Source organism: Osmia lignaria, chromosome 5, assembly GCF_051020975.1.
Source record: "Osmia lignaria lignaria isolate PbOS001 chromosome 5, iyOsmLign1, whole genome shotgun sequence".
Classification (NCBI taxonomy): domain Eukaryota; kingdom Metazoa; phylum Arthropoda; class Insecta; order Hymenoptera; family Megachilidae; genus Osmia; species Osmia lignaria.
In genome coordinates this window covers 4,668,626-4,694,624 of record NC_135036.1, presented here as the reverse complement: position 1 = coordinate 4,694,624, position 25,999 = coordinate 4,668,626, and the positions used below count along the sequence as shown (strand labels likewise).

The following is a 25,999-nucleotide window of genomic DNA, read 5'->3' as shown; positions in this document are numbered from 1 at the left end:
ACCCCCAGTCCTCTCCTTTTCTTAATTTGCATTTCGTTCGTTCGTTCACACGCTCGTTGTATCTGTTCGTTTAACAGCTAATGGGATTAATTTCATTCAGCTGGGTGAAACTTTATTAAAGTAAGCGGTACAAAATAATAGCTGATTTTATTAACCTTTTAATTGGGAAGTTGATGTACCAGAAGCACATTCCGTCAAGTGTTAAGGCTGGTTCAGACGCGTCGAGTAATTATGGCACTCGCCCCACACGGGCCATACGGTACCACGACTTCGGGTCATCGGCCACAGGCACGTACTGTGCAGAGATGAGAAGATGACGAGCGGAAGAAATGCGGGTACGATTGGTCGTAGGCGGTAAGTCACATTTCACCGGCCTTCATTGGCCGATGCGGTCATATATTAATCGCGTCGCCTTGTGACAAAGTGAGATGGCACGCAGTCAGCGTTGCGGCAAACTTTAAACGCGGGGATCAAATGTGGGGACAGAGCGGAGCGTGCGAAGTGCTCCCTTTGCCCCTGTACCGTTTTGTTAGTCTTCTTCTCATCTCTGCATAGTACTCTTCGTCCAGGAGAAGATGGCATGGTTAAAACTATACCCCACTACCCAATATCTCTACTTCGCATCATAAGTATTTTCGATTACCCTTACGCATATCCTTCCCTCGTATCATTTTTCGCTACCCGTTGTCCTAACCGCATTACTCGTCCTTATCACTATAAGAACCACGAATATCATAGAGCGTCAGCTGAATTTTGTAGTCGATACTAGCCTGCAGTTGTCCCCATTATGAATAAACCTCTGAGTTTCTCTTTCAAATACGTGTTGTCAATTCCCATCACTCGGAATCCAACGATACGAATGTTCAGTATTAATTTGCATATAAATAACTACCGTGTAGAAAATACAAGATAGAATATCTGCGGTAATGGAATCGAACAATTCCCTGTTTATTTACTTTTTAAACAATTTTATAGCCGCTCCGTTTCGACCTTCCAAACATTACAACTGTACAGCTCAATCCCCTCCGTAGATTAAACAAGTTTCGAGCGAATTTCATTCCACGCTAATTACCAAAGAGTTCAACGGAAGGTATCGCCAAAATAAAAACACGACTGTCCCAATGTATTCCAGAGCGCCACTTTCTCAACAAAGAAACTTTCCAAATAGACGTAAGAAGTTTTCGTACTCTGAATAACTGGGCGGAAAGGAGTTATTTCAAGCGACGAGGATGCCGCATGCGACCGCCACCTTATCTATACCACGAACCGACGCGACGAGACGCGACGCGACGCGGCGCTGGCGTCGCGTTTCACGAAACCCTAAGCTTGTAAGTTTAAAGCTTCGAAAGACAAGGAAGTTTAACGAGCGAAGAAGTTCTTGAGGACGGAAAGGGCAGGGGCAAAGTAGGTCGCGTGAACGGCCCTGGTTTGCGGCAAACAGCAGTAGATTGGTCTCAAAGGCAGCCGTTTCTTAGCGTTACAAGGTTAGCTTCCGAAATGTATCCGTCGAGGAGGGGACAACGACAGGACGTTTGTGGACGGCTCGTAAGCACGTACGTACTGGACAAAGATCACCAAACCACGTTGCAGTTAGACACAGCGATGTGTAGTTCTCCACATCCACGTGCGCCGGAAGTAATCGTTTTAACGTGCAATGGCAGCGATCATTAAGTACCGTGGGCCTCGTCTTACGTCACGAGATCGCGTTCTGCCTAGCGATGGGAACAACACGCTACGAACCGTTCCTCTATTTGTTGGATACCGTTGTAGGCTAGCAAATATTTTACACTTCGTGTTTAAATTAGGATAATTTGACGCCAAATTCTGTTTCCTGCCGTTCTATCCCCTGTAGGCAATTACGCATAGGACCGTTCAATTTTTAACTCAGCAACCCTGAATCATACGCCTGACCCTCCGAACCCTAGTAATATCGAAGAATTCTTATTGGTTCTTCTTTCTTACTCCCACTACCTCCAAAATCAAACCTCCGATACTTTAAAATTAGTAGAAGAACGCTTTTTCGTTCGAATAAGAGATTTCCTCATAGAGTAAAGAAGAATCTCTGGTTCTAGAAGCTACAATTTAAGCGTCTTTGGTAAGATTTTCGTGTATAAAGTTTAGGAAGGATAAAATTATTAAAGGATACAAATTCAAAAATCGGTTCAACTTAAATTTGGGGCGTAAAAAATTATTGAGTTTTTTTATTTTTGGAGGTTAGTTTGACGCCATTTTGGTTTCTGTCGATAATTCGATTGGTCCACGAAGAAGATCATGAAAATGCTGTCAAAAAACTAATCTAACCTAACCTAATACGTACAGCGCCATCTATATGCATCTTCTAGGAAGCGATTTCGATCATTGGAGGAATGATGGATAGAAGTCAATATGGCGTCAAATTAACCTCAAACACCTAATTTTTTAATGGATCGATTTCTAAAGTTAAAACTTGTATTCTTGAACATTTCTCGTAGAATACTATTAACATATATAAAAGAGTCAATAATTTTGTGTGCCCCAAAGTAAAGTTCAGCTCAAAAACCTTACAATCGATATTAACACGTTGATTACCACGTGTGTAATCAAACATGCTAAAACACTAATTTTTAACTCTTTGACGGCGGACCATGGAGAGAGACACAATTTTAATTTAATTTTGTATTTCACATTATTTTCATTTTCTAAATTTTACACTGTTTTTTTTAAATTATTCTTTCAATATGTGAAATTCTTTCGTTTAAAAATGGTACATTTAATTTAAGGTTAATATACTTGTATATACTTTGGGTCACGATTGATCCAAGCTGCGCTGTTCAATGGTTAAGTACACGATCGGTTAATATTTACATTAAAAATTTTACTCTATTAGTAAAATACTAATGATATTCAAGGTTTGCTTTTTTTTCTTTTTTCGTAGTAATCCATTCAGATAAGGTTTGAAGCTCCGACAACCGGTAGCCACAGTAATAGTGAATATGTCAATCATTCTTTTTAATTCTTATCACTTAGATAAAAGCAGAGAATGAGTGCGATATAATGTGAAACATTGAAATTGTCAATATTGATCATGATACGATTACGATACTGATAATAAATGAAGTACTTTGTAAGTACTTGTATCAAGTATACAAATAGACGAAAGGCTTTCCTATAACGTTATTGAATTTAAAAAAAATATGATAATAAAATACTGTTCACAATTGTAAAATGCCATGATATACAGGAGTACTTGAATGATAACACTACAAGTGATACTTCACACAGTAAATAAATTTAATAAACATTTTTTCTCCTCGAATATCATCTAAGCAGTAAATTAATTAATAATATCATAATAAAATATCGCTCGATTCCCAGAGCAGCACAAATTTACAGATGCACTGTGAATCGAAACTCAAACTCAAAATAATTTGAAAAATGCAAACAAATATTATTACATGTGATACTTACATTCACAATGAAAATGAAGATTAATTGCGAAGTAAAAGAAGATGTATTGGGCGTTTATGTGTTCCTATTAGTTCCTAACTATTTAACTAAATGAATTTTCCATTGTTAGGTGTCACTGGTGACATTTAGAATTAGATTTACATTAAATATAAAAAATATTTATAATCTATATGTATTCAATATCCTACCTTAAGAAAACATTAGACATTCAATTTATATTATTGAATTTAAGTTATTGCATCCTGATATATAAATTATTATTAATATCAATGCAATGTTTAATTTAAGAAATTTTAGTTAGTTTATATAAATTTCAAAGTAAATCAAGCAGTTCTTCAACATAAATGAATAATTAATAAAAAGAATTAATTAAATCAATGAATATTACACAAATTGGTGCACTTGTGTAAACAACATTGAATTCTTTTTCTAATAATTACATGGGATAATGGATACCGATCGAAAGATTATCGAGAAGAATAAATTCGAAGAAAGCCAACAGGCATGTTGTGCTACTATTTCATGTCAATATTCTATTTTATATTTCACAAACTCTATCAATTATGATACGAAGCTCTTACACTCCCATTTAATTTCATAAAATTTGTACTAACTGATCAGCATCTTTCTAAGCACGTAGACAATTTTTTAATAAAATAAGGATATAACGATGAAGCAGTTCTAAAAATTTATTGTTTCAAAAAATACGAATATTTTTTCCAAGAAAAAATATTTCAATGCTTTATTTATAATAAAGTATTTATGAATAATTTTATTCTCTAATTATTCCTCTACTGCTCTATTTTTAATAAAGTAGATATCATTGGAAATTTGACCAATAATTTTATTTTCTAATTTAATTTCCGATTAGCCGCGTAGTAAAATTATTTACAGACTGGGTGACAAGTATCTGAACAGAAATCACGTAACGGTGAAAATGGTAAAAACGTGTGCGAACTAATCGATGAGAATATTTGTCGAGAGGGTCGACTTGATTGAAAATTTCCCGAAACGAGTATTACGTGCCCATCGCTAGTTACGACCACCCTAAGACTACCTACGTACACTCGGCTACGCCTCGACACATTGCCTCGACCCACGCTCCATTGTCTTCTCCTTCAGCCTGATGTAAGAGAGAACGAGAGACGTATTCGCGGATACGTTTCAGCGAGAGAAAAAGTTCAAGTGGAATTATAGGCAGATAGGTAGATACGTAGGACGATGCTGGATACCGAGATTCGATGCTCGACTGCCGTGAAACAGATTTTTTCAAAAGTAAGCTCTGTTCGTCGTCGATCGTAGGACTTTGCGGTTTCTTCAGCACTCGTTGTTATGTGCAACTGTTTTGACACAATTACATCTACATAACGTGGGTAAATGATAATTAGATCTATGTACGTGGTTTTAAGTGAGCTCAAAGCCAGAATAGCTCGTCTGCTGTTTGACTTCAATAGATTTGTGATTTTGTACTCTTCAATCCTTGAGTATTGTAGGGTCAACTCGACAAAATTTATTTAATTATTGCAATTATAAGAATACTTTTGATGCTTTGATTAAGCGATTCGAAATTTCATTTTATTCCTTATATGCCTTATCACTAGAACTGTCGAACCAGTAAAAATTAGAGATCTTACAAAAGTTATTAATAATTAATAATTAATAGATATAGCAGTTTTTTTTATAATGCAAAACTCCAAATTTCAATTTATCCGTATTTTGTGTATGGATCTCATACAAATGTAGAGGAAAAATTAACAATATTTAATCAGGTAAATTAACAAAATTGTACTAGTTTTTGGCATATTGTTTAAACAAATGGACTTTTTGCAAATTAATTTGCACAGTTAAATTCGCCATTCGAAAACTCAAATTTTATCAATGAACACCATTGCTGTAACTCTAATAGTTTCCGAGATATTCATCAAAATAGGTCGAACACCCCCAACTTTGAGGGCTGTTTTCACCCTTTAAAATGAATTTCACCAAGTTAATATTTTTATAAATACTACATTATACTGAAGTTTCATCGAAATCAGCGATTGACACTTCGGTATAATTCTTTATCAATAAATAGCCTACTTTTTGTTGCAGCCAATGCTGATGATTTTGTAATCCTGGCTTATTGCAAAAGGTTGGCAGTTTAAATATTATGATATTTACCCTGAAGTAAATGACTTAATATATTAATCTAGAAGCTGTTGAACCTTTATGTAGTTGCTTATCAGTGGACAAGTTCAAGTTAGTCTAGAGGCACCATCTATCTATAACTTGGATCATCTTCTGATTAACCAGATCTTTTAGACATTTTAGAATTTTGACATTTTTAGGATCTGGAATTGTGGAATTCTGCAATTTTGGGATTTAAAAACTTTAACATTTTGTAATTATGGAACTTCGACAATTTGTGATTTAAAAAATTTGAAACTCTGGGATTCTGATATTTTAGAATCTTAGGGTCTCAGAATTTTGTAATTTTGTAATTCTGGAATTTTGAAATCTTCAAATTTTTGAATGATGAAGGTCTACATTTTTAGGGGGGTCAGCTTCACCTTGGTCCTTACACCCAAATTCTTTTTAATGTTTTCTCTGAAATACTGTTTCATTTTAATTGTTGAATACATTTTTTGAAGAGCGTAAGTTTTAGATGAAATTTGAATAAAATTCATGTTTTCATGCAAAATCCACTGTTATGACATTGCGATTTCTAATTTGCGCAATGATCAAAGTCATGACATTGATTGTCACGATTTACTGCCACGTGTAAACATAACCTAAAGCGGCATGTTGCGTGGTCACACTGGTTGGTGTATACCCACTGCAGTAGGAGAGTATCCGAATAACGGAAATTCAAATAAACGAGTATCTATTTTGAATAAATATAATATGATAGCTGCAACTAAAGAGCCGTTAGTTAACTCGTAGAAAAACGTTTAGAAGCGCGCAAACAAAGTGATACGAACTCGGCCACACAGCGGTGCTAGTATTCCGCGAGTCTCACGACTTCTCCGCGACGTGAATCATGCCAGTTCCGGTCCGACCCACGCTAACGTGTCCCTGAAACACCCGCGCCTCGATCTTGGTCTCGTCCTCGTCTCGAAGCATTTCTTCCGCCAGAACTCGTTTCGATTACGCCTGAATTTATGAAATAATTTTTTATAGTCATTTTCTGTACCATCCCCTAATAAGATTGGTTAAACTTTACTTTAGAGAACATAAAATTATTGATCTTCTTGTTTGCTATTTAATAGTTTTCGATGAGTAGAATCCAGAAATGTGGTTCCTAACTTTAGGAATCTCTTGGTTCAAAAGTTATGCGTTTTAAAATTGAGCGTTTTTAGTGTATTTTATAGGTTATGACGCCATATTGCTTCTAACTATAATCTGATTGGTCCGCGAAACCTAACCTAACCTAACCTAACACGTGCAAATCATATCTAGTCAAAATGAACTCGTAAATATACTACAAAGGTGGAGTAAAATTTCATTAGTCAAAGATTTCAAGACTATCTTCACTAGACTCTCTTAATTTGAAAAATCTATTTTGGAATTTTGCATCTTGTTATTTTCTACAAAAAATTATAGAATACTTGGGTTGAAAATTGATTAGTTCAAAAGATATTTTAGGAAGAGACAGGAAGAGCCTAGTGATCTCTCTCCAAGATATCTTTTGAACTAATCAATTTTCGACCCACATGCCATTATACTTTTTTATGGAAAATAAAATGACGCTTCGATTGTCGTATAGAAAATTATGTAGTTCAAGATGACGTTGAAATTTTTGAACCTACACATGCATTGGAACATGCTTCATTCGATACCATTTAATTCTGTCTAATGAAATTTTTTTTTAGCTTCTATCATTTTAGAAATATATGTCTATCCAGATGCAAGAAACACTCTGTATAATTTTGATTTATTTTTTCATGTGAAATCAACTGCTTTTCCAATGTAACATGATTATTGGGACATTTTATATAAGACGTGGAATAATCGAGCAAGAGTTCCTGAAAAAAATAAAGGCAGATGAGAAGCGGACAAGCTGCAGCCAGCAAAGCGTATTGGTAGCGAATAGCGTTGAGAAAGTGGATATGGAACATATTATATTATCGGACAGTTGTTGTAGGACAGACGGCGAGCGGATGGGGAACAGACTGACAAGCGGATTATCGAATGGACTGAAGGTTGACTGGAAATGTTTTACAAGCGGTGACCAAGCGGGCGAAAAGCGGACAGCGAACGTTTCAGCTGGTGCGATCATTTCATTCGCGTAACTAGGGTGGACTCGGTCTATAATCTTACTTCTATAATCCAGAATTATAATATTACAAATTTAAAAAATTTTTAAATTTCAGATTTTCTACATTCCAGAATTCTATTACAAATCTTAAAAATTCTAAAATTTCAGATTTTCTACATTCCAGAATTCTATTACAAATCTTAAAAATTCTAAAATTTCAGATTTTCTACATTCCAGAATTATAATATTACTAATTTAAAAAATTTAAAAATTTCAGATTTTCTACATTCCAGAATTCTATTACAAATCTTAAAAATTTTAAAATTTCAGATTTTCTACATTCCAGAATTCTATTACAAATCTTAAAAATTCTAAAATTTCAGATTTTCTACATTCCAGAATTATAATATTACTAATTTAAAAAATTTAAAAATTTCAGATTTTCTACATTCCAGAATTCTATTACAAATCTTAAAAATTTTAAAATTTCAGATTTTCTACATTCCAGAATTCTATTACAAATGTTAAAAATTCTAAAATTTCAGATTTTCTACATTCCAGAATTCTTACATTACAAATCTTAAACATTCTAAAATTTTAAATTTTCTGCATTTCAGAATTCTAATATTACAAATCTTAAAAATTTTAAAATTTCAGATTTTCTACATTCCAGAATTCTATTACAAATCTTAAAAATTCTAAACTTTCAAATTTTCTATATTTCAGAAACCTAACATTACAAATCTTAAAAATTTTTGAATTTCAGAATTTTTAAATTTCAGATTTTCTACATTTCAGAATTCTGACATTAAAAAATTTTTAAAAGAATTTCAAAATATTACAATGTGGCGAGTGCAACAGTTGTCCTACACTGTGTACAATAAATAATAAGTATAATATTTAAGTGAATAAATGAGACTGTACATATAAATTTAATAATCCATACTTTATTTGCAATCATATTTCTTCTCTGTTTTCAGAGGACTATTTCTCATTTTTTTCTAACGATAAAAAGTTCTTCTGAAAAAAAAAATTAGGTTAAAGACTTTTAAAGCATTTCACATTTGCAAACTTTATACTATCACAGAAGTATTATCGTAACTACCAAAGATTCGAAACTTTACGTCACTTTACTCGTATTATTATAAGCAAGGGACTACGAGTTTTTTTTCCAGTAGAACTAATTTCCATTGAAAGTTTTCGCAGGTGAAATAAGGTAAAAAACAAGTTGTATAAAATTATCATAAACTCGACCTAGACGTGGAATACGTGTTACTTTTGTGCAAACAGTTTTGAAAATGTATCCTGGTTCACTTTCTAAAAGAATTCGGGTACTTGCTTGTTTTCTAAAGAATTTAGTCTTCAACGTAAATAGAAAATTAGAAAATTAAGTATTAAAATTTACATTCATAATCAATGGAATATATATTATGGAACATAATGATCAGTTTTAATTAATCCAATCAAAATATTAATTATATAAAATTTTAATTTTGCTGTTTATTCAACCCTACTACGAATTAATTATTTCATATAATTAATAGACAAAATTAATGTTTATAAATAATTTATGTGCTCTAAACAGAAACCTTTCTTTAAACTGGAATTAAATATACAGTAGACTCTCGTTATATTGCTACGTGAACGATTTGTCATTTATATAGATTTTCAAGCATAGAAGGGGTACGAATATGGGATACCAATTTTATTTCTCAAAATATAGAGATTTTCAGAATGATCATAAACAGAACATAGAAACTTGAGAAATTTCATGCAAAATGTGATGTATAAATATTATAAACTTTACAGAACACTTTTTATAATTGATGGCAAACTCGAATTAATCGAAATTTGGGTAGTATTATGAGACAGTGTTACTTCTGAGAAAAATAAAATTATGAAACTAATATAGAATATTAATAATGATAAATTAAACATAATAGAACGTCAAATATAATAAGACAACCAATTAAACGAAGCGTTAATTTTATTTTGCTCATAAGTGCCACGATAAGCATTCAATCCACAATTGGCATTTACAATCTTCAGAAAATGTTTATCGCAAAATATGCACATTTTATTTCATATTACTACCAATCAATTATCTCATATTTTTACCAACTTGTCATTTTACTACCTGTTATTGTATATCATAATCAAAACACAAATATTTCAAATATCCTTTAGTATACTAATACTATGATTATTACAGTATAACTTATTGATTTTGCTTTTTTAAAACTCACAAAATATTCCAAAGTTTTCACTTGAAAAAGTGCGCGTGGAAACTTTCCACTACGGCCAGAAGCTAAAACGCTTGGTAACCCTCGGATGGCGGACCACGTAGAGAGCCCCAATTGTAATTCAGTTTTGTATTACATTTTCTAAATTATACACTGTTTCTTCAAATATTATTCTTTCAATATATGAGACCCTTCCATTTGTAGGCGTTTAGTGGAAGGGGAAAAGCGGTGAGTCTCCTTGGACGCCCTTAGCTCGGGTCGGAGACCGCCAGGTGGCAGCGGGATTGAATCTATTCTCGCTGGCGGTCCCCCCCCATGCGATTCAACACAGGGTGTCCCAGAAAGATTGTTAGTCCTTTAAGGGGGTGGTAGCTGGGGTGATTTTTTAAGGAAAAACACTGGCCAATCAGAGCGCGCATTGCGCGTAGGCTCAGATACGGCTGGGGACTTAGGTCAAGCCCAGCTTTCGTAGTCGAGGCTTTCGCCCCTGAGCCCGCGCGCTATGGGTGCTCTGATTGGCCAATGGTTTTCTTTAATAATTCAAAAACGAAGCTTCAAACACCATTTTTGTAAAGGAAAATGTTGTTCAGAATCACCCCAGCTACCACCCCTTTAAAGGACTAACACTCTTTCTGGGACATCCTGTATATGAGTTCCGAAAAGCGGGGTTATAGGCGTCTGGGGCAGGGATCGTCCGTCGTCAGCCCTACTGACGAGTCTGGCAAATGATCCAGAGACAAAACGCCCTTTTTCTCTCCCTACACGTTTAAAAATTATACATTCAAACTTAGGTTAATACTCTTGTATACATTTTCTAAAGTTGAGACACGTATGACCAAGGCTCTGCTGTTCAAAGATTAAACAAAACAATGATACCTATTGCTATGGGAGAGTATTTTATTCGTCGTAATATTTGATATGCTATGAGTTTTAAAAGTGTTAATATTGCATCAAAGTTAAAACCGTGGTATCTCATATTCGTGGTTTCCACTCGATTATCAGGAAATTGTAGATATCCGCTATCGAATTGATATTTATCGTAAAATATAACCAAGCTGATTTTAGATCAAGAGTCAGTCGAAATCGCTCTCTATACTCTGATAGTGCACCCGTATAAGAGTAGATATTCAAAATATGGATTATTGGTATATCGGAACCGAAAGTGAACCGCATCCTAAATGTGAGTATAATGTCGTATTCGACACTAACTACCCAAGTGTTACGCTCACTTAGTAATGAAACTTTGCCACCTTGTAGAGCTCGTCGCTCTGAACACGCCTATACCCCCTTTTGGGGGCAGACGGCTAATTGTTTAAAAGATATTAACAATTAAAGTTAGTTAGAAGCATGACAAACTAACACATATAAATGCTTAGCTCCGGGGTAAAACGATTCACTCGCAATCTAACTGTCCACGGTTCAAGGTCCATGGTTCCCAACTTTTTTTTTCTGTTTTCTTTTTTCCTTTTAATGATAATTTGTCCCTTTTTGAATAACTGTTACAACTGTGATATAATCATTGCATTTATAAATTAATAAGAATATGCAAACGGAAGGAAAAATTGTGCTGTGATTGGGCAGGACTTTTTGGTTCCGGAGAAAGTGGTGAAAAAATGTGGTGAGAGGTGTGAAGGAGTAAAGGTGAGCAAGTGGAAGGTTTACAGTGAATTTCTCCGAAATTTTTGGGAATTCGTAATTTTTAATTGTGAAGTGCCTTCGTGATCCCAATGAAGAAGGGTGGTATTCTGGTACAAACTTCGATCTGATGGCTATTTTCCCGGGACCTGAAGGATTTACCAGGCAACAATTTTATTTTATCTTTTTTTTACCTGCTTGCGAAGAAGTTAAATCCCTTTAATATAGGTTTTATTAATTATATGTACGTAGATTACACAGTAAAACTAGATAGATTGCGGATGAAACGGGTTCGTCACGGGTTCGTCGCGGGTTCGTCGCGGATTCGTCGCGGGTTCGTCGTAGATTTTCGTCGCAGGGCACATCTACTACCCATGCGTTGCCGTCGTCAACTGCTCGTCGATTATTTTTTGATCGGTCGCGTCGCGGGCCTCCCGCGACCCCCCTGCCATCGGCAGCAGGTACCAGAATATTCTGGAATGCGTGTCTCTTTTATTTCCTACATTAATGTGTCACAATACCCTTATCGAACAATAATATTTCTGGCTACATAAAAAAGATGCCTTCCGTCGTTCGGCAACAATTAGTCAAATCGTGCAAAATCTACCCTATCTTATATTCGTACCTTCTCTTCGACTAGTGGCACTCTTCCACCATCAGCCTACGAAAATGGTGCATTTTAATCTTTTCTTCTTCCTCCACCTGAAAATTTGAAAAATTTTCGCCCTTGCAGCCGGCTGCAGGTCCGTACGCGGCAATATAACGCGAGTCTACTGTATCGTTATTTCAAAGTTACCAAATGTCCGGATACTTATGAACGGTAGTGCGGCTTCGACGTGACTGGGTCTAAGGTGGCCGGTAAGAAGACACAATGTGCGACGTGCGGCCTGATGGGGCACGCGTACCCTGTTATAAGCCCCACGCCCCCGTTTCAGCCTCACACGGCTCGTAATACGAGAACGGGACTTTGTGCCACGTAATGCTGCTGTAGCATGAAACTTCCAGCCATTCCGGCTGATACGTGAACTTACAACCCCCGGATACGGTGGCAGACACATCCGTGAGCAGACCGAATCATGCTCAACCGTTTTATCTTGAATCTTGCTAGTCAAATTGTAGAGGAATTGTTTTTTTACACGCTTCTTTCCCCTCTGACAATCGATACGCTTAACGAGGCTTTTGTGACGTCGGGTTTGTAATATAAACCGAATGAACTTGATCGAAGGATAACACCATTGATTCACTAACAGATGTTCTTTTCATTTTCTAAAAGCAAATCTTTTGTGATGATGAATATTAATTATAGAAATGTTTTTACATGTCGGGGTTTGAATTTGTATTTGCGAAACAGAAGTTTCGAAAAGAAGAATAGAAACTGTAGAGGTGAAGCAAATAGAATGATATTAAATCTTAATGTTTCAATTAAAAAGATAGAAAGTATTTTGTGTTGAAAAAGTAAACTTGGGTAGAATAAAAAATATGGGCAAAAAACAGTAAGCATAGTACCTGGAACAATTGTAAAGATTAATTAGAACTTTAATAAATATATCCACAAATCCTGTGAAGATTGCCTTACTTTTTCCAAAAGATACACTGGCCTAATGATTTCTGAATTTTCCTGTTCGAGAAAGTAGAAGATCTCCTTAAGGGTCAACACTAATTACACTAGCATCGCGGTATTACGACTTGATAAAAAAAGATTTGAATTTTTTCGGCCCACCCTACTGTACAGTACGTTCGGTTCCAGGAAGAAGAGGCGAAACAAAATTTTATTGCCATATTTGCACCTGCAAGCCAGGGATACATGAGTGCTTCGAAAAGTACCATAGTCTGAAAAAATATAAAACTTAAATCATCTTGTTATCTTATTACATACTCTGAAAATATATCAATGAATTTTTACTAAAAAATAAATATTTCCTCTCTATACTTGATATAACAATCTTCAGTAAATAATTTCTTTTTATATGAAAAATAGCTTGGACCAACGGTATGTAAACTTGAAACACTTCTGGACCTTTAAGGGTCCCTTTAACCTGATAATTGTGGAATTTAGTTTTAAAAATCCCCCACAGAGTGAGGAATTAAAATCAAGCAATGACGAGTATACACGTCGAACGCAGGGCAAATGATCCTATTATAAATTTTACGAAGAAAGTAAAGTAAAACGGGGAAGGATTACATTTTTATTCAATAAAAAATTAGTAATTCATCGTTGAAAAGGTTATTATTATTAAAAACTTAAAAATTATCAAAAAATAATAAAATTCATAAACAAGAAAAATTAAAGAAAAAAGATAAAATATACAGTATAGTATACAAAACAGTTCGAAGAATACCAGATGCATTGGGGAAAATAATTAACTCAGTTTGTAACAAGTAATGCATTATACTGAGAATATTCGATACAACAAAGAGAATAATCAAACTCTTTTTGTAAAAAAAAAAAAAAAAAAAATACTGATCGAATTGAGTAACCCCCTCCTTTTCGAAGTCGGTTAAAAATACATAACAGTTTTATTGGCAATATAAAGGAAACACACCACCAAATAATATTCTTGTTACATTTTATTGAAATTTCGAGTTTTTATAATCAATGGTAATTTTTTATTTCACACGACGAGTATACGCGTCAACCGCACCGCAATAGAGATTTGGTTCGACGTGTATACACGTCGAACGCAGTTAAAGGGTTAAGGGACCTTTAAGGGGAGAAACAAAAATACATACTTTCGGTATGCGATTAAAAAAAAATGATTGGTGAATATTATAGAGCAGAAAAGAAAAGCAGTATTTGTACTGCTGCCGCAAGGAATACCGCGATCAATTATCGCGTCAGGAGGTGAGGGGCCGAAGGAAATCGAAGCGGAGCGCAGGCCTCAATATTTTCTCGTTAAAAGTTTTCAACGTTCTATTAATTACAGGCTATCGTTTCTCGATCTCGACGAGGCGAAAAGTTTTCGCGACGGGCAGCCGACATCGGCCACCGTTAATTCTGTTCTCTTCGTTTCGAATCGGCTGGTTGATCCGGCTTCGACGAGCGGCCATTTCTCACGCATGCCTGCCTCCTTTTCCGGCAACGCTCTGGTCACGCTCTTTCGCGTGTGAACTTCCCTTGTAGCCGTGTGCGCGTAGCCGCGTGCGCGTGACAAACCGCGCGCGATATCGCGCGCCTCTTTTTTCCATGAAAAACCGCTGATGAAGACGAACAGTCACGAGCAACCGACAATGCGATAGACCGTGAAGCCGCGATAACGCTGCTGCCTCGTTGCTCCTGCCACGCACTCGCGCCACCAGTTCGCGTAATTATAATTTTAACACATCCATGGATACCAGCATTTCCTACGAATTATATCTAGAATCTAGAGTAAAGGACCGAGATACAGAACAGAATATTAATTTTCATGATTTGTAAGATCCAGGCTAAAGCAGAGGACCTACAGTGACTCGCGAAATTGAACTCATAGTAACAATGTTCCTAGTTTTCTTGAAATACAGCTTTCTTTCTTTCTTTCTTCTTAAAGATAACAACTTAAATTATTGATTAAATAAAAAGTATATCGATGGTAAGTATTTGATCAATTTCGTGAGTCACTGTATGTACCGGATATTTAGTGCGTGGCATGAAAGGTGTTGAGAAAATAATTTTTTATTTATCCCGGGATTTTTTTGAATTAAACTGATTAAACTGCAAATGAAAACATGTGGTCTATTTTGAAATTAAGTATTGTAGAAAATGCGCCACACGATATAAAGGAATTAGAGATGTTAATAAAGAAAATGTGGCAATTATTTGGTATTGAAGAATGTAGAAAATATTCTCTTTCCTTGCTCGAACGATTAAGCAGAATGTCACTCCAAAATGTACATCATCGTGGATATTGATTTGTTTAGGATAAATGACCCATATATCGGATATTCAGTATATGGCATGAAAGCTGTTGAGAAATTTCAACATAATATTTTATTTATTCTGGGAATTTTTTGGATAAGTTCGGGACTTATTAAATCAAATAAAAAATAAAATATTAAAGTGATATGAAGTAAAAATGTAAATGAAGTAAAAACAAATTTTGTCGTAATTAGCGAACACAGTGTAAACTGCAGAACTATTCACCGTGCCTGAGTTACCGGACACTGTCCCGGATATCGTACTGCAGCTAACGAGCACGAATAAATTATGTCTACGCGCAATTAAATTTATTTTAATTTGATAGCGGATAAGTACAAGGTGAAATGGATGTTATTTTCAAATTATTCTTCTTACGACGCTATTACTCTTATTACTATTAACAATGTGAAATTGGTTTGATTGAATGTTTGCGAGTATTCGGTAACTATAAAATCAATACAAATATTGACCCATATATCGATCTCCGGTAATTGGAAATCACATTAAATTGAACTCAGTGATCGGTTTCCTTTTAATTTTTTAATATATCATTGAATCACCTTAATATGTACTTTTTATTATTATTTAAATCTAATACTATCACTACATACTCATTTTTAACTCGTCATTTCCAGTTAAATGGTTAAAAATGCATTGGGTTTCAATTTACGTGGGTCGTCTTCGAAACTCAATGACGAGTTAACTCGTCATGCGTTCTGGAGGGGCATTTTCCAATGACGAGTTAACTCGTCATCTTCAGTTAAATGGTTAAAAATGTATTGTGTTTCAATTTACGTGAGTCGTCGTCAAAGCTTTATGACGAATTAATTCGTCACGTACGCTAAAGGAACATTTTCTAATGACGAGTTAACTCGTCATCTCCAGTTAAATGGTTAAAAATGCATTGGGTTTCAATTTACGTGGGTCGTTTTCGAAACTCAATGACGAGTTAACTCGTCATGCGTTCTGGAGGGGCATTTTCCAATGACGAGTTAACTCGTCATCTTCAATTAAATGGTTAAAAGTGCATCGGGTTTAAATTTATGTGAGTCGTCGTCAAAGCTTAATGACGAGTTAACTCGTCATACGCTCTGGAGGGGCATTTTCCAATGACGAGTTAACTCGTCATTCCTGTGGAAAATCATTTTCCAGTGACGAATTAACTCGTCATTTCCAATTAAAAGGTTAATCTTTACACTATGAGATTGAGAAGTATTAGACAATGTAATAGGGATAAATGAGAAATTAATTTTTTGTATTAATGTTTATGTCACTGAAGATTTTAAATATATTTGTAAATGTAAAAATATATTATACCTATAAAGAACAAAATAATGAACTTCTGGTAGCATGCTTTCGTACATATTACACCTTTCAGCGAGATTAGTATCAGACATCGAACAGATAGTAGATACGGACGAAGACATCCGTTTTGTTGCATTTTGCTGACTAGGTTTTAGGTCACCAGTGTTACTTGTCTCCCATTGCGAATAGCACTCATTGTTTCACGATGAACGACTACTTACGATACGTCCACTGCATTATCCGTATTACGTGAAAACTCGGTCGTTCATTCTGTCGACGAAGATCGAACGAATGAATTATATCAATGGGAGTAGGATAGACCGTGTACGGTAGTAACACGTTAAATATTTCAAAATATTAAATAGATATTAACATAAATTTCGGATATGTAGTGAAAAATGATATTTCGAATATACCCGTCAGTGTCTTAGCAATATAGATACGCAACAAATGTGTATAATCAACAAAATAAATTTTTGATACCCTAAAGTAACTTTCTCTCACCGATTTAAAATTGCAATATTAATTCTCCCTTTGTAATTATATGCTTGTTCTTTTTCTTAATCTTTAATTTGATCTTTTTCAAAGTAATGCTGATCGTTGCTTAGCAATTTTAAGAGTCTCGTTCGTCAAAATTTATAATTTAAATTCAAAAGCGCGGGTGGGATCGATTGTAATATTAGCAGATGGGGTCGGTTATAACGTTTCCAGTGACCAAGCAGATGAAAAATGTTAGTTTCTTCTTCTTCTTTTGTAATGGCGACTGGTAATGGCAAATCGGTGCCATTTCTATTTTAACCCTTGAACAGTGGAGCCTGGGTCAATTGAGACCCGAATTTACAAAACATATATAAAGTTATTAAAACGAAAATTTAGAAAATGAAGATAATATGCAATACGAAATGAAATTAAAATTAGGTCTCCCTCCATGGTCCGCCATCCGAGGCGAGGGTTAAATACAAGTACTCTATTATTAACTTTTGCAACTATATAAAGGTAATAGGAATTGAGAAATGCTATCAACTCTTTGAAATTATAATTCACCGAGTTGCATCTAACCTCTGGCTACGTACTTGAGAAACACCCACCAGCACAGTTGATCATTTTCACCCCGCGTTTGTACCAATGGTGTATCGTTTCCTCAAGATAACTCGAATCGACTCGATATTCTTGTTCAAAGGAGTATCCTCGCGAGCAGCTTCGAAAGATTAATCTTAGCATGGAAAAGGAAAAGCGAGAGCCACGTTTCTGTCGCGATTATCGCAAGGGTAGATCGGTGCTCAGGAGTGGCAAGCGGTGGTTCTTGGTTCTAGATTGGTGCGCTTAAAATTAGCGGTCGAATCAAATGGATGAGTGGAGGGAATGCAGCATCCCCTCTGGCGTGGGGTAGAAGGGCCAAAAGGGGGTAGGGAGACACATCGGCAGAGGACAAGGGGGCGTGGAACGCTGTAAATTTATGTTCAATTTCATGGCGGATGCGGAAGCGACGGCCGAGCGGAATTTTCGCACGGGGATTTTAGTTCGCGCGGGCAATAAACCTTCGACCGGCCGGACGGGCAACATCGTCGAGAGGAGCGATGCGGGCTCGAGTTCGTATAGACGAACGGCCACGTTGTATCCTGTACGCGGTGCCGAAAAAACGGGATGGCCAGCGTGAGCGGGAAAGAAAAAGCTTGCCAGAGAATGGAGGGAGGTGAAGAGAGGGAGAGAGATAGGTGATAAAACACAATTGGAATTGAATATCGAAAAGCACGGGGAGAGGAATACTCGTGGCACAAAAGGTCCGAACCATGGACGTATTTAGAGCGGAACTGGCCTAACCCGAAATTCGACCCCAGCGTGAAACGCCGCTTTGACGATTTATGCACAGACAGAATTATATGTGACGCTTGTACGCCCGCGGGAAAATAAGGGGTGGGCTCGGGGTGTATAATAAGGGGAGTGCGAAGCGAAGGGTTTGAATAATGAAATCCATGCACAGGGCAATTTCGGATATCCTCAACTGATTGCGCGCATATTAGGAGATAAAGTATACAATTGTGGAGAAAATAGGGAAGCAACGTGGGGTAGTTGTTACACGAGGCCATTGGCGTAACTAGGTAAGGGGCAAGGTGGGTCTAAAAATCTGGACTGGCCCCTATCCAAAAATAGGGGTACACTGTCATCATTCTAATATTTTAGGATAAGAAAAGTTTCAGATTTCCTACGTCTCACAAATCTTAAAAATTTCAGAATTCTAAAATTCGGAAATTTTTAAATACTAGAATTCCAGGATTCCATTATTCCAGAATTCTAAAATTTCAAAATATCAGAACTCTGAAATTCCACCATTCCAAAATTCTAAAATTTCGGAATTCCTGAATTCCATTATTCTAAAATTCTGAAATTTCAAAATATCAGAATTCCAGAATTTCATTATTCCAAAATTCTATGATTTCAAAATAAAATTTCAGGATTCCAAAATTCTAAAATTTCTAATGAACCTAGACCACCCAAAAGTACTAAGGTCTAAATTACGTCAATGTATGAAGCACCTAGAACGAAAAACGATAAAGATTTAACTAATCGTTTTTGTTTCTAATGCAAAATTTTATTGCAGTCTTTCTCTTTCTGTAACATAATATAACTGGCTCTCTAGGGTCAGTTATCAAATTTTCCAATATATAGGGCAAATTTCACTTGACCACTTTAACCCTTTCCAACTCAATGTTGTTATATGGCAACATTCCGTTTAAATTCATCAGAAAAATAGGGATTCACAAAATCTGGAATGTAATAACGATGATAACTTAGGTAAGTTAAGGAACATGAAATTCGAATTAACACAGTCATCAAACTGTCGATAAAAAATTTGTAAGTAATACACAAAGCTTATTTATGAAATTACAATACAAATTCATTAAAATGAAAATTTAAAATTTACCTGCATTAAATAATTCCATTGTAATAAAATAAGAAAATAATGATCAAGTAAATGCAAAGTTAATAAAAAAGCTTACTAAACTGAAATGGAAAAGAATTTCATAAATTTTAGTGTGTTAACAATTTCGACAAAAATTTTTCTAAGAAAGGAGCATTAACAATTTATAATATCTGCTGTTCTTTTGAAATATTCATGAGAAAAAATAAAAAACCAATAAAATAGAGGGACAAACGAAGAGGAAAGAAACGTATTGTACTATTTTTTCCTTTTGAATGTGATGCATTAAAAGAGGTAGTTAATCTTTTTCCTTTCAGTTATGCTGCAGTAACTACGATCAAAAAGAGTTTCAGCAAACCTTGCTAAAGCCTGTGAACTTTGTTTTGTTCCTGTTAGACACCTACCTTTTCGTTAATGAATCCTTTCCGTAATTAAACGGCAACGGAATACAATCTCCGGTGACTCCTTTAATTAACGACAATTACGGAAGAAGCGATTACGCGGGACGGAAGATGACGAGAGGAAACGGAGACAGCGGTGAAGCTCCTTTAACGATCCAACGAACACCTGCTTTTTGACACTTCCTAATCCCTTCCCATATAAACCAGTCATTTCAAATATTACAGTAGATAACAAAAGTGTTCGTACCTTCTTAATTAACTACCGGTCATTAAAATGAAGTTAAAAAAATATATTTTGCATAACAAAATTTGCGTTTAAATATGAGTAGTACACGCTCAATACATTTATAATTATAATTAATTAACTATATTATAATTAACTATATTATAATAATTATATTAATTAACTATAATTATAATTGACAATATAGCACGTATAAACCAAAAAAAAGAGTCCTGAAAGGATTAACTCTTGAACAACAAAGCCTGGGTCAATCGTGACCGAAACTTGTAAAACGTATACAAGGATATTAATTTAATGTTAAATGTACAATTTATAAACGAAAGAATATTAGAATTATAATTTTTAAAGGTACAATGTATAATCTGGAAAATGAAAATAATATGAAATACAAAATTGAATTAAAATTAGGACTCTCTCCATGGTCCGCCGTCAGATGGTTAAGCTAGCCATACAGAATTCTTAAAAATATTAAATTTCAAAAATGCATGTCTTTCGAGCCAATTAATTCCACCCATCGAAAGTTATATTTCGTCTATATTTATCATTCAAAAAATGTTTAGAAATAAATGGTTCCCCAAAACGAGGTTCGGTCAAAAACAGATTTCCATAGATTTATTTAAGAATGTCGGAGGCTGATTGAAAACGAGGTTAAAATGTCGCATCGATAGGGCAAGGTAGCCGCGTACGAGCATTACAGACGTTTCTAGGCGCACTGAAATGAATAGAAGCGTTTCCGGTGAGGAGCTTAACGCTCGCGAAGATACTTTGAATCTCCGATAAGGAGGTCGCGAGTAGCGTCGCCTTGGCAAAGAAACGAACATTTCTCTTCGTGATACGGCGTAAAAGGGCAGAAAGTATGAGCCGAGCACTCCATCCAGCGTTATCGGTCCGTATGCATCATACGATTCCTCGCAAAAAGTTTCTCGCGAGGCAGACCGAGCGCTACGAAGCTCCTCGTCTCTTTCGAAGCTGAAGATATCGCGTGGGGAACTCTCACTCTTTCTCTCAACTCCGAGGAGTTACTGCTTGACGGAAGTCTTCTAAGGCCTGGAAACGAAGTTCCTGTTGTGTCGTAGGATTAAACCTGCAGAACCAGAGGATGCGGATTCCGTCAAAATTTCAACCCTTTTATCACTATATAACGTCATTAACACCCCGTGGCAATTAGCAGTCTTTGAAGAGCATCGGCATGTCCTTCGGATCCGGAGGCCTAATGAACTTATGACTTGCAGGCCTGTCTAGAAAACGTAGGTCGTTAAAAAGAGAAGGATCCCGAAGGATCCCGAAGGATGCGGACATATGTAGCTATACTTGCGATCAAATTAGGTTTCCCTAGGGAAAATGACACTGGAGAAGCAGGAATTCGTCAAATCTTAATTTTAACAATGTTAATATTAAAAGTGATTTAGAAGGAAAGTAATACGATTTTTAATTAGTTCGAATTTAAATTAGAGTAGGATTTTAAAATTGGAAAAATGAAAAAAATGATATTGTAATAAATATTGAAGAATAGGAAAAATATAAATATAATAACCTATCAATTTTATTGAGAATCTTCAAATATACTATCACTTTCGCCATCTTCGCTTTCATTTAAATGATTAATAATGCAAGATCGAAAGACTTGATCGTTGGGAAATATTCAGTTTGTAGAGTATTATAAGCATGTTTTCAAAGTTCCAATGGAAAAATTAATTTCGACTAACATTTTGAAAAGCAATCGAAAGTTTTCTTAAATGTTTGAACTTTCATATCGAATATTGCTGCCTCATAACCGCGATTTTCCCCCTTTTCCCGCGTGTCCTTGAACAAAATATCCGCCGCTTCGAAAGTCCAAGTATCACGAAACTGCGGAAGTAGTTTAAGAACGGTAAACCTTTCGTGGTCGTGACCACTTGGTGATCACTTCCGTTTAAAGAAGATTCAACCGATTTTCCAGATTGACTAAGTTTTAAGATGCACAGCAAAGGGAGTTAGCCAAGCATTTCAAAAATTTATAATCTTATGTAATAACTTCTTTTAGCATTTAAAATTCCTTTGATTTTTAATTTTCCTAAACTGAGTTCATCTTTTCGTTTTATTATACTCTAACTTCACAGTTCTTTCTAAGGATTAACACACGTGTTGTCGCAACTTGGATCCTCTTTTGAAAATTGTTGTGTCTGAATTTTGAAATTTTTAGGATTTTGAATTTTAGAATTCTGATATTTTGAAATTTAAAAATTTTTATATTATGTCATTTTTTGAACTTAGAATCTCAAAATTTTAGGATTTTGAAATTCGATAATTTTGAAGATTCAATTTTGGTATTTTGAAATCTTAGAATTGCAGAATTTTGTAATTTGTAAATTTTGATAATCTGGAATTTTGGAATTCTGATATTTTGAAATTTCGAAATCTTTGAACGTCACAATATTGATATCTTGAAATTTTTTAATTTTAGCATATCAGAACTTTGATATTTAAAAATTTTTTAAGCTGAGAACTCAAAACTTTTGAATTTTTCAATTCTATAATTTTGAAGATTCACAATTCTGGAATTTTGTAATCTTGGAATTCTATTATTTTGAGATTTAAAAGTTTTAAGATTTTAGAATTATAAGGTTCTGGAATTTTGTTTTGAAATTTAGAATTTTAGAATTGCAAAATTCTGGTATTATAGAATTTTGATAATCTGGAATTCTGATATTTTGAGATGTTTGAATATTGGGACCTGAAAATTTCAGAAATGTTAATAGTAAAATGGTCAATCCTGACCTCTACTATAATAATTACGCCAATGAACACATGATGGTGAAATCTCAATTTTAATTCCTAATGGACTTTAATTGCTTTTCCCTTGGACTTTTCAACAGTAAAACGAATTCTTTCCCAATGAACATTTAGAACAGAATTCAGTCAACTGTCAATTAGATCGAGAAACTACTTTTTTGTTTAACCTGTACGCCAGTATCGTGAAATTGGAAAAAGTTAGGAAAAAGTTTTAATCGGCAAACAAATGAGTTGTCGAAAGGAAATTAAGAGAGAATTTTAATTTTCTCTTTTCGTTTCTTTAATTACAGTAACACTAGTTGTTTTCCTAACAACTAACCAGTTTTTATTAAAAATATTAATTGGCGATTTATAAAGTCATTAAGCAATATGAACAAACAATCAGGCGCCTTCTTTCCAACAGCAATGGAGGCCGACTTTTTGCAGTCAGATGATCGTACGGATAATTTGAAAACGAGACGTTCATTCTGGCATCGATGTTGTGGTAATCGCAATCGCGATTACGATAACGCGGCCAGCCGATAGTTTATTGGCGATTTGGCTACTGTACGATTCCATGCGGCTGATTCCCTAATTACGACATGCCAGTGATATCGCGTGGAACGGAAAATTTACAGGGCCCTCGCTTTAAGAGTTTTACAGGCTCGAAATCGTTGGAGAAATACAGTCGAATCGAGGGTGTTGGCCACTGGCCAGGCACACAGTTCATATCAAACCGGCTGGATCGCCATTTTAGAGACATTAAAGTGGCAATTGATCGACATCGAGAGCCGATATTACGCTAGATCGGGATCAGCCAGAACTTTTTGTCACGCGAAACTCGACGAAACTGCAAATACATAGATACAGCTAATAAACCTGTTTAACCTTTTCAGGGACGATTTTTTTTTTTTTTGAAAAAAAAAAAATGACTTAATATTCATTTTATATTGATAGGAATTCAAAAATCAAAAATGGGGAAAACAATAAAGATGCACAAAACCATAACGTCCACATTTGTGGCCGCTGAGCGTTAATAGTAATTTAAAAGTGAAATCATTTCATACAAACTAAATGTCCACATATGTGGCCAAGGGCGTCAAGAGGTAAAATGAATGATTGGCAAAAAACGAAACGTGTCAAAAATCAGGTATTTCGAGTAGAGATGATCGAGTTAATATAGCTAGTATTATCTGTTTTTTTTGCTAATACCACTGTCTGATTTCCTTTTGTATATGCTATTTTTGAACATGAAGGTCAGCATGATAATATAATTTTGAAAGTGTGGGATCATTTTTTTTGTAAGGCTAAATTTTAATTAGAATAGCTGAACTTTTCTTTGAACCAGACAAAATTATTCATTTCCATCTTTTTATTTTAAAAATATTTAAACTGAGCAGTTTTAAAATTAAATTGTAATTAAACAGTATTAAGCACTTTACGCCATCCCGGAAAAGGCCCTAGTTATAATCAAATTATAATAACCTGGGTATAAGTTGTAAGTATTATGAAGACTCTGGGCATGTTTGTTCCAAGTGGAAACATGGCGCAATTTTCTAATAAAATTTTATTATTTATTTCATGACCACGCTCATTTTTAAGTAGACTAACAGCCATATATATTTTTTTCTACTCGTCATAAAAATTCATGCAATAGAAGGATAAGATAAACTACAGGATGCATTCGAGGTTCACAAAGTAATGGAATGCATAGCGACATTCATGATCAAAAAGATGACAGGATAAACGGCTATACGGCCGAGTAGACCGAAATACAAAATACCCCATGCATTCTGCATCCGTCCATTTCATTTGAAACCCAATTTCAAGCAAACCAGCGGAACCAGTGAGCATCCTCTGACATTCTCTCTCAGTGTATGCCATTGTACGTTACGTCCCGCAAGCATTCTACGCATCCCTCTCCTGAATTCTAATTACAGCCCGTTAATTAGCTGCGGACCGACCCTTACGTTGATTACGAATCGAAAGTCCTTCTGCAGGATTTTGTTCTTGCTTTCATTCGCAACGTTGCACAGACTTTGAGAGAAGAACGGATTTACCGGTGATCAGAAAAATTTTATCATGAATAAATTCCACTGATACTGGATTCTTTTATTGCATTGAACTGGCCAAAATAGTTGACAACGAAATATAGTGAAATATTGTGGCACAAGGTGCATTTTAAATTGTTTAATAAAATTACCTATGTTTAAAGAAGAAAATTAATGTCCCTTATTGCTAAGGATAATGGGCATTTTTATATATGTTTTCGGCTATACATGAACAAAAATGAGTAGTAGTCTATAATGTTTAAAAAATTGTATTGGATCTTATGAAGCATGGGGGAAGTTTGTTATGAACGATTTTCTTTTTTAATGTCTTTGGTCATAATGAATTGTAAGAATAAATAGCTCGCTAAGAAAAGAGTCAGATATCATTTCAATTTATATATTGAGAATTTATTAGATTGTGTAATAAATTCCCGCGTATTTTGTATTTTATTTTTTCCTCGCAATTCTGTGTTTTGTTAGGTAAATTATATATATGCATTCGCAAGTCTTTCTCTTGCTCTACAAATCTATCTGTTTCAATTTTGCGGATTAATTAATTTTAATCAATTTTCAGGCTTTTGAAATGGAAGTTCCAGGAGGCAAAAAAATTCATTTTCGAAAGCATTTACGAAAGCAACTCGCGACATTGTGACAAATGTCGCTTTTTGACCACGACGAAAGCCGAAATAGAGCAGATGTAGAAAATGAATTTTTTTGCCTCCTGGAACTTCCATTTCAAAAGCCTGAAAATTGATTAATATTAATTAATCCGAAAAATTGAAGCAGATAGGTTTGTAGAGCAAGAAAAAGACTTGCGAATGCATATATATACTTTACCTAACAAAACACAAAATTGCGGGAAAAAAATAAAAT

At 35.0% G+C, this 25,999-nt stretch overlaps 1 protein-coding gene and 1 long non-coding RNA gene across 2 annotated transcripts in view; one reads left to right on the top strand and one right to left on the bottom strand.

The window, feature by feature from the left end:
- stet (stem cell tumor) overlaps positions 1-25,999 on the bottom strand; it is a 502,203-nt gene that overhangs the window by 397,114 nt on the left and 79,090 nt on the right. The window lies entirely within an intron of this gene.
- The window catches only part of LOC117607944 (uncharacterized), a 59,895-nt gene continuing 44,725 nt past the window's right edge, over positions 10,830-25,999 (top strand). The window contains exon 1 of the long non-coding RNA XR_004582266.2: positions 10,830-11,107. This is a non-coding gene — a long non-coding RNA (uncharacterized LOC117607944). The remainder of the gene's footprint in view (positions 11,108-25,999) is intronic.